Consider the following 12,418-nt stretch of genomic DNA (forward strand, 5'->3'; position numbering starts at 1 on the left):
TGTTTCTTAATATCTTCAAAGTCATTGTATTAGCTGTTCATTGTTTCACATCTAGACAGACCAGAATTTATCATGCTACTCTGTTGAAGGACATTAGGATTTTCAATGTGTGTGTGCGCACTATAAAAGCACTTTCATATATCTCTCAGTTCCCTCTCTGAACCATTTCCTTAGGTTTCTTTTGTAGAAATGTCCATTACAGTGTTTAGGTCTTGCCTAAAGTCCTTTACAGTCATGTGCCACATTACGATGTTTGGGTCAACAAGGGGCCACGTTTACAATAGTAGTTCCATAAAATTGTAATGGATTGTAAGCAAAAAGTTAGTCTATGATGTTGAAAGAAAATACTGGACCTGACGAAGATGTCAAATTTCCTACTAATTAGCTCTTTGTGATAGGAGGAGGCTCAGTATGCTGTCTATCTACCACTCACCCTCCCAAAGCTGAGGCCAGGAGTTGGCAAGGAAGTGAGAAGAGAGGGCTGGGGAGGAGGGGACCTGGGAGCCCACCACCCACCCTTACCTGTCCTTACTGCACACACAGACTCCTACACAAATTCATTTCCCTTCCTGCTATTTCTCTATCTTTCATCCAATCCCATTCCTCTCCCCCTGACTTAGTCTCCCCTTCTCATTAGGCAGATTCCTAAGGTTGGAATTACATGGCCAAAAAAACAAACATGTTCAAATTCCTCATGGCTGTGCTAAATTCCTTTTTTAAAATTCTGTAAGGTGAATTGGGTGAGGCTTGATGTGAGGGCTTGGACATCCCTGCTTCCAACAGTAAGCAAGCTGTCACGTGCAAGTGGCCTCACGCGGCACTACAACTGTAGCTGTGGCTGTGTTATGATGTCATCACCTACCAACCTGGCTACTGGAATCCCCAGTAGTAAAGTGAAATACTCAGGGCTTTCCAGCACGGAGGATGGCTGCATTAACCTTCAGTTTAAGAAAAGCCCTCCTAAGATCCCATATGAGGCCATTGTGTCTGCTACAGTGCTGTTTTTAATTGGCACCTTTTTCATAGGCTCCCAACTGCTTTTGGGCTATACCAGCAAAGAGGGGGGCAGACTGGGCCATTCTGGTCCTCGTCATTGGCATTCTAATACTCCTGTCGGGATTTTACTTCCTATGCGTCGCCTACTATGTGTCCAGAGGCTACAGGGGTTACTCCTACAATGACATTCTAGACTTTGATGACTAGCATCCACCTTGGCCCTGAGAAGAGTCAGATGGGACTGAGCCCAGCTTTAAGATATTGAGCAGAAACTATGGCTGAGGTCTAAGGAATTCTGCAGACGTTTAACAAAACAACGGCTAGGTTTTATGGGTTCATCCTAAAGATGTTAACTGAACTTATAAAGCTAAGTAGGATATGCTCTATTTTTCATCTCCTGGCTCTGGCAAAGTTCCTGACAAGTTTTCCATATGAACCTGTGTCATGGAAGAATAGCAGTGTTAATTGCATGCAAAAGCGGGAAGTTATTTTATAGTAGGAAGTGTTGCTGCCACCACCCTTTTTTGGAGTTGAGCATTTCTTTTCAGGAGTTTTCATTGTCAGTTAGTTCTTGTGGCAAATGAAAGAATGCAGTATGCCAAATTTCTTATTACTTAAGTAATTTATTTTGAAAATATTTAAGTGTCTTATCCGCTATTCTCATCTCTAACTTCGTTTTCTAGTGGAAGACCTTGGCAAAATCAAATATCAGTGTGAGTGTATCTATAATATTTTTTGACCTGCTTTCCTATTAACAGCAACCAGTAATTTTTTAACTCTCAGAGCAAATTTTCAAAATGTAAACACTTTTCTCTGTTGACCAATCCTTGGCCAGCTCTGATCTGGTTCACCAGTAGGTTTGCCATGTAATTTGGGTCATGATGTTCTTATATTATGCCTTTAAGGACTGGACTTTTGGCTTTTTCATAAGGAAAAATGTAGATAAGTGGTTGTTATTTAGAGTTTATAACCTCATCATTAGCACCTCATATTACGTCATTCTGCTGAAGGTCGCAAGACTTGGCCTGGATCCCTAGAGGACGCGACTGCCTTCGTTTGATTCTGTTTCCTAACTTGCAAAAAATGACTTATGTTCAAAAGAAATTAAAATATCAAAATCTAAAAAAAAAAAGTTGTAAGTTTATACTCCAACAGTACATGAGTAGAAATCATCTTGGTCTGTGCTAGCTTTGACAGAAGGATGTTTGAAGTGCGACGTTAAGAGCATCCGACTTTCACTGTTCTGTCACTGCCCGCTCACACCTGGGGGCCAGGCTGATCTCATAGTTAACCCAAGTACTTAGGTTCCATTTCTTCAGCTCTGCCTCTAAGAACAGGCTGACATCAGCTATTACAGATCACCTGATTTCTTGCCCACTTGCAGCTGGCATTATACTTGGAACTTTGACTTGTCCTGTAACGTGTTTCTTGGGTGTAGTCCAACAGGATGTGACCTCAGTTTAACAATTTAATCAGTCTCAACTTCAGCATGTTTACAATCCAATGTTGACCATTCAGAGTAACATCTAAAGGAATTCCTTTATTAATACTTCACGGTAAATCTCTGAGTATGCAAATTCTGTGTAAGACTTTATAAGCACCACCATTTGCCAGGGTTTGTACCAGGAACAAAATTTGTCCAACTCCTGTGGTCCACTCCCTTGCTTGTATATCTTTTAGGGCAGTAAAGATGGTGTATAAACTAGATGCGCATGACTCACTTCCCCTTAATTCCCTCAGAACACCTTCACTTAATATATCAAAATAAATACAAAAGGAGAACAATGCTTATGAAAATTATTTTTTTTATTCACCATTTGACTATCTATACCTTATCTAGAAGTCCCCAACCTTTTTGGCACCAGGAACCTGTGCTCCTATGAGAATCTAATGCCTAATGATCTGAGGTGGAGCTGAGACGGAGATGTTAGCCCTGGGGAGTGGCTGCAACTACAGATGAAGCTTTGCTCGCTTGCTTGCCACGTACATCCTGCTCTGCAGCCCAATTCCTAACAGGCCACTGTCCAGTTCTGGTCCACAGCCTGGGGATTAGGGAGCCCCTGCCTTATACATAGGTATTACACTAGGTTATTATTACAAATATTGATTCTTTGCATTTAACTCTTAACCAAAGAATTTGCACAGGTGTGACAATTAAGGTAGGAATATTTGTAAATAGTTGAATGGATAATGGCTAACAGTTGAGTGTACAGTTCAGAGTCTCATTTGATCACTAGGTGGCACTTGCCAATTTGGTGAAAAATATGACTCATGTGAAATGCAAATCAAAACTTCAATGAAATTCCAGATTGGCAAAAGTTTTAAAATCACATGATATCAATGGACTGGAAACAGCTAGAACATTCATTTATTGGTGACAGGAGTGTAAATCATTGTTTTCCCTTTGGAAAACAATGTGGTATTATCTCTTAAAGCTGAACATTTATACACCTTTGATTCAGCAGTTCCTTTTGTAGGTGTATTCCCTGGAGAAACATTTGCACAAATGTACTAGGAAATAAGTTCAGTGGTATTCATAGCAGCACTATTTAGCAAAAATATGGAACTAACCCAAATCATATATAGATGAGTTGCGGTATAGCCATACACTGTTGTATATAAAGGTGAAGAGAAAGTTGGTGGCTCAAATGATAAAACTGAGTTCGCTCTTGTGTTAGAGTAATACACAAAGAGCTTGGTGAAGTTTGGGTCAGATTGAAAACAGTGTGAACACGGGAAATGCGTAAATCTCAGAAACGTAATCTTGAGTGAACGAAGCAAATAACAAAAATACATACAGTATGGTTTCATTTATATCAAGTCAAAAGCGGGGAAAACCAAACAACATATTTCGTATATCTGAAAGATACAAACATCAGTGGTAAAACTGTGAAAAAGAGCAAGTGAATGATGATCACAAAATTCAGGATGATGGCGACCTCTGAAGGGGGAGGGATGAGAGTAACATTAGAAACTCTATCCCCCGTCTCTTACACCGGATGGTGTGGTCATATATCTTCATTTTATCACTGTTCTTTATAGCTTACGTATATTTTATAAATACCATTTTGTATCTGTTTCATGTTTAATAAATATTTGTATTCATTGCTACCACCTATGTGTATTACTACCACCCATTAGCACATTTTATATTAACATTCTCATTGTATCATAATCTGAAGGTTTTTCTTCAGACTCAGCTTGTTTGCATTTAAACTATAATTACCACTTTTTAGATTCGACATGTGAGTGCTCAATATAGTGGTCTTTTAATTGCAATATCTGCTCAGAACCTATGGTAGGCAGCCTATAAAATGGTCCCCAGTGATCTCTACCTCCTGATTTTCGCGCCCCTTCACCTTGAATATGAGCTGGACCTAGCGACTCACTTGTAACAAATAGCATACAGCAAAAGTGGGACAATGTTACCTCAGAGATTACCTTACAGAAAAGGCTGTGGCTTCCTTCTTGGGCGTGCCCTCTCTCTTTTACTCACTCACTCTGAGAAAAACCATCTGCCATCTTGTGAGCTGTCCTGTTATCAGACCTACAGGTCAAGGAGCTGTCTCCGGCCAACAGCTGCAAAGACCTGGGGCTCGCCAACAGCAGTGTGAATAAGCCTGGAAGCAGCAGTTCCACTCCTACTGGGTCTAAAGATGATTGGACCCTGGCCAGCACCTTGACTGCAGTCTTGTGACAGACAAGATTTCAGTCAGAGACAGCTAAGCCACACCTGGATTCTTGACCTACAGAAACATTTTGATAGTAAACGTTCGTTGTTTCAAGCCACTGAGTTTTGGTATAATTTGTTAGCAGCAATAGATAACTAATAGAGGATCTCTTTCTTCTGGGAACAGTTCTCTTGTTTGGGGGAACTATATCACTTTCACCACTTCTTTACCTAAGGTGTAAATGAGCGCTGCTGTCTTTGAAGATTCTTTGGAGCCACAGTGATTGGTCGGTGAGTGGGCACCTAACCCAAGCTGGACCAATCATGGTTCCTGTTACAGACATTGTAGATTGCCTACGCGACATCTGTTCCCTCCTTTCTCCTTTCTAATAGAACCATACCTCATGGGGACATGAGCCAAAGAAAATAAAGCTAACGTATGAGCGATGTGGCAAAGAAAACTGAGAGGCATTGTGTTCAGTTCTTAGAACCTCTGTAAGGAAACCAACCAGCTGACCTTCACCGCTTCATCTTAATTCTTTCCAAAAACAAGATGCCCCAGAACTAACTTATATTTCTCATCCCAAGATCCAGCATTGCGCACATTTCAAGAAATACTTGGTTCTCTTGGTTTAAAAAAAAAAAGTAAAGAACTGAACCCTGGACACTGGGGCTACGTATTCTATCACTTCATGAATTTATATAATTTCATACCACTTGTAGTGATATGCTGGATGGACCCCACAGCAACTTAGAGATTTTAGTGTCTAAGAGGGAATCTTTATCAAAGTTCTGAGTTTATGCTGATATTTTTTATTTCGCCCAGTCTTCATTAAGGCTTTCTTACCTTGTTCTAATATAAGAGCATCTTCATTTCTATTTAACTTTCTATTTTGAGCTACCAGTCTTTTTATCACTTTTAAACAACATGTTCAAATCAGATTTTATATATTATGTTATATTTTCATGTCCAACCATGTGTTCAGTTACAGCTGCCTAGATTTAAGAATATCAACATTCAAGTGTCACTCTATTTTTTGAGCCACTGAGCCTGCATTTCCAAGGCTTCAGAGTTTAACTTTCCTATTTCCTCAATTTACCGGTAATAGTTCGTATCACATGGATTCATGAGAGCTTATAACTGTGTCAAAAGGAAAACTAAATCTTTGCTTAAATTTTTCTTTCATAGGTTTCTATTGTATTCAAGCATGTCATAGAGAAATATCTGTTGTACATCTACATTAGGACTCTAACTAAAATTTCAGCACATTTAAACAGAATCATCTCACATACAGTATATTGAATAACATTATACAGAACAGCATTGAATCACTTTACAAATTTGCGCTTGCATGAGTGATCATCTACATTCTGGAAGAATATTATCTTTGCCATTTCATGTTATACACCCTTATCTTTAAAAGAAGGTGCCTATAACTGGTACTTTATCTTTAGTTTTTTTCTGCTACTGATGGGTTGGATCACATCCAGAAACTCTTGTGCTCCTCCCTTACATGTGCATGCTGTTAGCAACACAGGAAAGCTCTTGCAGTTTTAACTAATGGAGCGTTAACTAATTACACACCCATTCACATGCAAACTTTAGTTAAATACAACCAGTGTACGTGACTCAAAGGGTGCAAATATGAATATTCAAATTTTTTTACGTTTGGAATTTTGAAAAATTTCAGTAACCCTAATTATAGAACCTTATTCTACCCTTGTTTAATTTTTCCACTCATGAATTTTACCCAGAGTGTCCTGTATATATTTTTTGCAACTCGTTTTTTCCCACATAGAGATATATAGGAAGTCTTTCCTTGGGGGCGGGGAAAATATATAAACTCAATCATTTCCCTTTGGCCATTTTTTTAAACTACATTTTATTCCAAATTATAAAGATTTTATCATTTCCCCTATTGATGGACAACAAGATTGCTTCTAATTCATCACTATTACAATAAGCCTCCTTTTATATGCCATTTTTTGTGTGTGTGTGATCAATTTACGTTCCTACTAACAGTCTGAGTGCCTATTTACTTACATCTTCATCAACACTGGATAACATCAGTCTTTAAGATATTTACCAGTCTGGAGAAAATTTAAACAGGTCCTAGATTATTTCCTAGATTGAACATCTTTCCAAGTGTTTATTTGCCACTAATATTCCTTTTTCTGTGAATTGCTTATTTGTCGCCTTTGTCCACTTCTCAGTTGGATTCTTAGTGTTTTCATTGTAGGTACTCTTTATAGAAATTCTAGATATTAAGTCTTTGACTGTTTTTGCTTGTCTTTGCCTTTATTTAAAGTGTCATTTACTGTTCGAAGTGTTGGAGCAGTGCCACCTTTCTATCAAGCTTCATGTTCGTGGAAGTAGGCCTCACCTCTGTGGGGAAGGCTCCTGCCCACCTTCTCCATCTTACCCAGGGAAAGGAGAATGACTCAACTGGTTGGTAACTTTGGCAGAAAGGAGGAGCGAAAATGCTCAGCTCAGTCCCATCCTCTCTCCTCTCTGTTAAAAAAGCACACATCTTTCTCTGTTCCTCCGTGCCATGTGATTTACAGGGGCAAGCCCTTCCTTGCAGGGCTGACCTCGGAGGTAAAATGTTAGCAAACCTGCTTGCCTAGCAGACCTCAGCCATATTGTCCAGTATCAGTTGTGGTAATAAAAGTAATATTTGTCTCTCCATCTGTCACACTCCTGTGTCTGTCTCTTAATAGTGTCTTTTATCAGAGTCCAAACAGAAAACAGATGGCACATTCAAATTAGAATAATTCAGCACATTTAATAAAGGGACTATTTACGAAGGTGTGGGTAGGCTGTAGGGGAGATAAACAGGATAGCACAGCAGCCAAAGGCTAACTCTTCGTAGGCCTTAAAGGGTGAAGGAGGTGGGGGCGTGTTTACTGAAATTCAGGAAAGGTCCTGCAGAGCTGGCTGCCCTGTGAAGAGCAGAAGCCTTCAGGGGAAGAACACAGCTTGAGGCAACCTGCAGGGAGGAAGTGTGAGGAATAAATACCCTGACCTTACTTTCCTTCTCCCCTCTAATCTCCTGCTTTACACTGGATAAACCAACCAGAGCCAGAGGGCAAGGGAACCCACTGATGTAATCAACATAGATCCCTCTGCCTCTAAAGAGAGCAAGGGGGAAAAGAAATCTGGAGAGACAAACATCTCTGGTACAGTTCACCTCTTTCCTCCCTCAGTATACACTTATCCTTCATCCGGGTGAAAAATTCATGTCCCCATCAATGGATGCACAAAGACCCATTGGCTACCATTATATCACAAGGCAATCTATCTGACATAATCCCTCCTGAAACCTGAAAGCTTTACTACTGGTGTTCTTCAAATAGGAATTCGGTAAAAGTGAAGAGAGGTTTGGTAGGCAGAATTGAAGGATAGCCTCCCCAAATTCCTGCCTGCTGGTGTACACACACCTTCTCTCAGTTATTCAATTAAACACTAATCTAGGTACTACTATGAAGAGATTTTGCAGATGTAATTAAAGGTCCCAAATCAGTTATTAAAGGTCCCAAATCAGTTATCAAAGGGAAATTATCCTGGGTGAGCCTGACCTACCTTCTTGGTGTAGAGGAATAGGAGTGGAGGGGTCATTTCAGGGGCTTCCCCTTTGCCCTTCTCATCACGATATTCATTTCATGGGTGAAAGGACTAATATAAATCTGCCAGTTAAGTATTTCTCTTTTCACTATATATTCTGGGAGCAGGGATAAAGCACAGGGTGAGTACATAACCCCATGGATACTATTAGACAGACTTTGGCTAGTCTGTCTAATCAAATGACTTTCATAAATTCCGAGTCTCACTGGTGGATCATGGTGGCACTTTGGGGCCCTGGGGATCAGAGTGAATTCAGAGCCAATATCTATTAACTTCAGGAAGATCTAATATTTCTCTTTCACTAGTTCACAGTTACTCTGGTAAATGGCTGCAAGTCATTTGGGGAAGACAATGTCTGCAGCCACAATGCAGGATGCTTCCTCAGTTGAGGGTCTCTGAGTCTGTGAACTGAATTAGGTCTGGGAAAAGGTATGACCCCTCCAGCATCTACACAGAAACCTAGAATTTTAAAATTTGTCAAGCGGCACCTTCATAGGCCCCCCAACTATTTCATTTCTAGTAATCTTTGCCATAGTTCCCTATAGATCAGAGCACTCTGTCATTCTATATCGGTGGCTTATTGTGGGCCTACCTTATCTCTGATAGTAAAGCATGGCCACCTTGTCTTTTCTACTCTGAGATCCTATTTTTCCCATTGAGATCAAGGAACCGAATTCCTTTGCATTATCCTTAACTGTCATCTCCAATCTATAGTCACTGCAAGCTCTTCAACAACTTCTTAATGCCTTCGTGAGGGGAGTGTTCTCTAGGCCTTCCTGAGGGCTTTGGCTGGGGAGAAGTGAGCAGGGTTACCCAGTACAGTTGCTCTCAAAGTGTGGTAATTCCGAGACATTCTAGAGTTTGAGAACCACTGCTGTAGAACAGGACTTCTCAAACTTTAATGTGCATGAAAATCACCTGGGGATCTTTTTAAATGCAGAATATGATTCAGTAATTCTGGGGTAGGGCTTAAAATTCTGCATTTTCTAATGAGTTTCTAGATGATGCCAGTGCTGCTGAGACCACAGTTTTGAGCAATAATGCTATGGAGGAGGGTGTCTGGAGACTCAGGAAATGGGAATATTATGAATCTATTATATCAATGGTTCTCTAAGGTGTGTCAGAATTACCTGGAGAGCTTGTTAAACACACATTTCTGGGCCTTCCTCCTAGAGTTTATGATTCTATAGCTCTGAGGTGAGGTCCGAGAATTTGAATTTTCAACACGTTCACAGGTGATGCCGATGCTGTCGGTCCAGGGACCACACCTTGAGAACCACTCATCTAACATCCTTATAATCCACTCCCACACCTTTATCTTAGATTCTTCACTACACCTTGGTAAGGTTTTGTAACTCTTTAAATGTGTAGGCTATCTTCTTCTGGAACAGGCCTTGCAATCCTCATCTGGGCCTTGTTATGGCCCTGAAAGTAATAAGAGGTAAGGAGATGGGACCTAAGGAGAACTGGCCTCAGCTTATGAGGCAACTGCTCTAGTGCAATTATTGTTAGGCTTTTAGGCAGAGGAGAGCTAGTTTCTTCAGTCAGCAGAAGTTTGGAGGAATATGAAGGGTCAAAATTCTCAGCCCCATCAAGTCTGACCTCTGGGCATCATGTATCCCCTTCCCATGTCTCAGAGTTCCACTCTTTCCACCAATAACCTTTCTTGGGCGTGAGAGACTTGGCAGAGTGAGGCATTTAATTGCTGCTTCAAATCTACAACCCTTACAATCAGACCCTAGGCTTGGTTCTTGGTCACTTTTGCTCTGCAATTACTGGACGCAAGGGACTCCTTCAGTGCCATCATGGAGGTATTCCAGTTTTCCTTGTGTCTTTTAAATTGTATTTCCATAGCTTTCCCCCCACCCCATGTCTCGTTTTTAGGGTGGTAAAAAGAATCCAGTTGGTCCCACTATTTTATAGCCACTGTTGTTGCTATAGCAATTGAGTGTCAGAGCCGCTTGATCTCTTAATGCCTTACCTTCCATCTGCATTTCATCACATGCTGCCACCACTGATAACCTGAGTAATGATTGTGCCACCACATGCCATGGACTACCCAGTTTTAAAATCTTCCCCAGCAGGGTTATCACTGCACTCCTCAAATATATGAGCAACTGAATTCTAGAATCCCATTTCGAGGGACTATTTCCTGATTCCACAATTACCGTATTAGTCCGAGTCCAAATAGGAAACAGATGGCCCACTAAAACTGGTATAACTCAAGGAGGGTTTTATGAAGGGACTATTTATTAAAGCTTGGGCAGTGTATAGGGGACCTATAAGGGATAATGTGGTAAACCAGAACTAGAACAGCAGAACTGTTAGCCACCCCTAGGCCTGAAGGGATGAAGAAAGAGTAGTTTCTGGAACCCAGAAGGAAATTCCCATAGAGTGGGCCAGTGGGAGAGAAGCAATGATTTCTGGTCATGGACACAGCCAGCCCAAGTGGACTTACAAGGGAAATGTCTTACTGGAGTTCTGCATTGGCTAACCCAAAAAGAAGCCAGAATACAAGGAATCCATTAACATGGTCCATACAGGTCAGCCCCAAGGCAAAGAGCAGGGTTGAAAAGGGTAGACGGTGGATCTGGAGAGGGGAATGTCCTACTAATTTTTTTCTGACATTCTTACTGTTTACTTTTCTTCACATTTACACCTACTGTTTTGTTCTTTGTTTTCTATTTATCTCATCAAATTTTTTTTTATTTCTCTTTTCCTGCCCTCTTTGGGACTAATTATTTTATATTTTTCCATTTTCCCTTCTGTTACCTTGTGAGTTTTACATTTAAAAAATTTTTTTATTGGTTATCATAGAGATTGAATACAACTCCTTACATAATACAAACCCATGTTTATAAAGATTGTTACATATAGAAATATATATTTATAAGTTCGTGGACACACACATAAATACATATGTGTATGTACAGAGGCTAGTATACACACGTATATTTTTTTGCTGTCAGCTAAGAGAAATGACACCTCATTAGCAACAAGCACACCTAGCACCCAGACTTTGGTTTCTAATACCATTATCACATCAAGGAGACCAGGGCTCTTTGGAGAAATGGCTGACTAAAATTAGAGAAAAATATGTACAAGATGAGCCTATGTCATTTTATAGTACCGGAAAGTAAAGAAGTACTCAAAAAAAAAAAAGATGAGGGATGTCAAAAGGACATAGGAATCAAATGAAGAGCTTCCAATGGCCAAAGCTGGAATAATTTCAGCAAAAATAAAATAAGTAAAACGATACTAGATTATAAGCCAAAGTGTAAAATAAATATTCATGAGTCCACACTGATGTAAATGAATGAATGGGAAAAAAAATAGATGGGGAGAAGAGAAAAATCTCTCTTGCACAATAATTCCAAATAATTTATATACTTTACCTCAAGGATGAGGAGGAACAATTCCCCATTCTTTAAGAATGAACCATACATAGTCACTTTCTTCCAAAGAGTACAGTATGGACTAGAGGCAAAGAGTAATTTTGCAGTGGGGAAATCTGACAAACACTGCTTCAGCCAGGTGATCAAGGTTAAAATCCACAATAAGTCCTTTTGGTAGTAGGTTCCCCACTGATAATGTGAAAAAATGATTCTCTACCAGTGTGTTCTTACATTCCAAAACAGAGAAGTCCAATCTCATCATGAGAAAAAATTAGACAAATCCCAATTGAGGATTATTTTACAAATACTGACCAGTACTTCTTAGAACAGTCAAGGTCATCAAAAACAAGGAAATTCTGAGAAACTGTCACAGCCGAGAGTTCCCCTAAAGACATGACAAGTAAAGATAAAGTAGTATCCTGGGTTGACCCTTGGACAGAGAAAAAGATAATAGGTAAAAACTTAAAAAATGTAAATAAAATGAACTCTAGTTAATAATAATGTTTCCGTATTGGTTCATTAATTGTGAAAAATGTACCAGAATGATATAAGATGTTAATAACGGGGGGTACTGAGTGTGGGGTATACAGGAGCTCTCTGTACTATCTTTTTAACTTTTCTGTAAATTTAAAACTATTCTAAAATAGTGTGTTTGAAAAGAGATGACTCCTTGGCTGACTAGAGTTTACCTTAAATTAGTATTTTTGTTACTTCCCAAACAATATAAGAAAC

General features: G+C 39.8%; 1 pseudogene; it reads left to right on the forward strand.

Annotated features, from left to right (window-relative positions):
• The first annotated feature begins 845 nt into the window (after positions 1 to 845).
• On the forward strand, positions 846 to 1,203 carry LOC120618942 (transmembrane protein 230-like; annotated as a pseudogene).
• Positions 1,204 to 12,418: the final 11,215 nt, after the last annotated feature.

Source organism: Pteropus medius, unplaced genomic scaffold, assembly GCF_902729225.1.
Source record: "Pteropus medius unplaced genomic scaffold, Ma_sr-lr_union100, whole genome shotgun sequence".
In the NCBI taxonomy this organism is placed as follows: Eukaryota; Metazoa; Chordata; class Mammalia; order Chiroptera; family Pteropodidae; genus Pteropus; species Pteropus medius.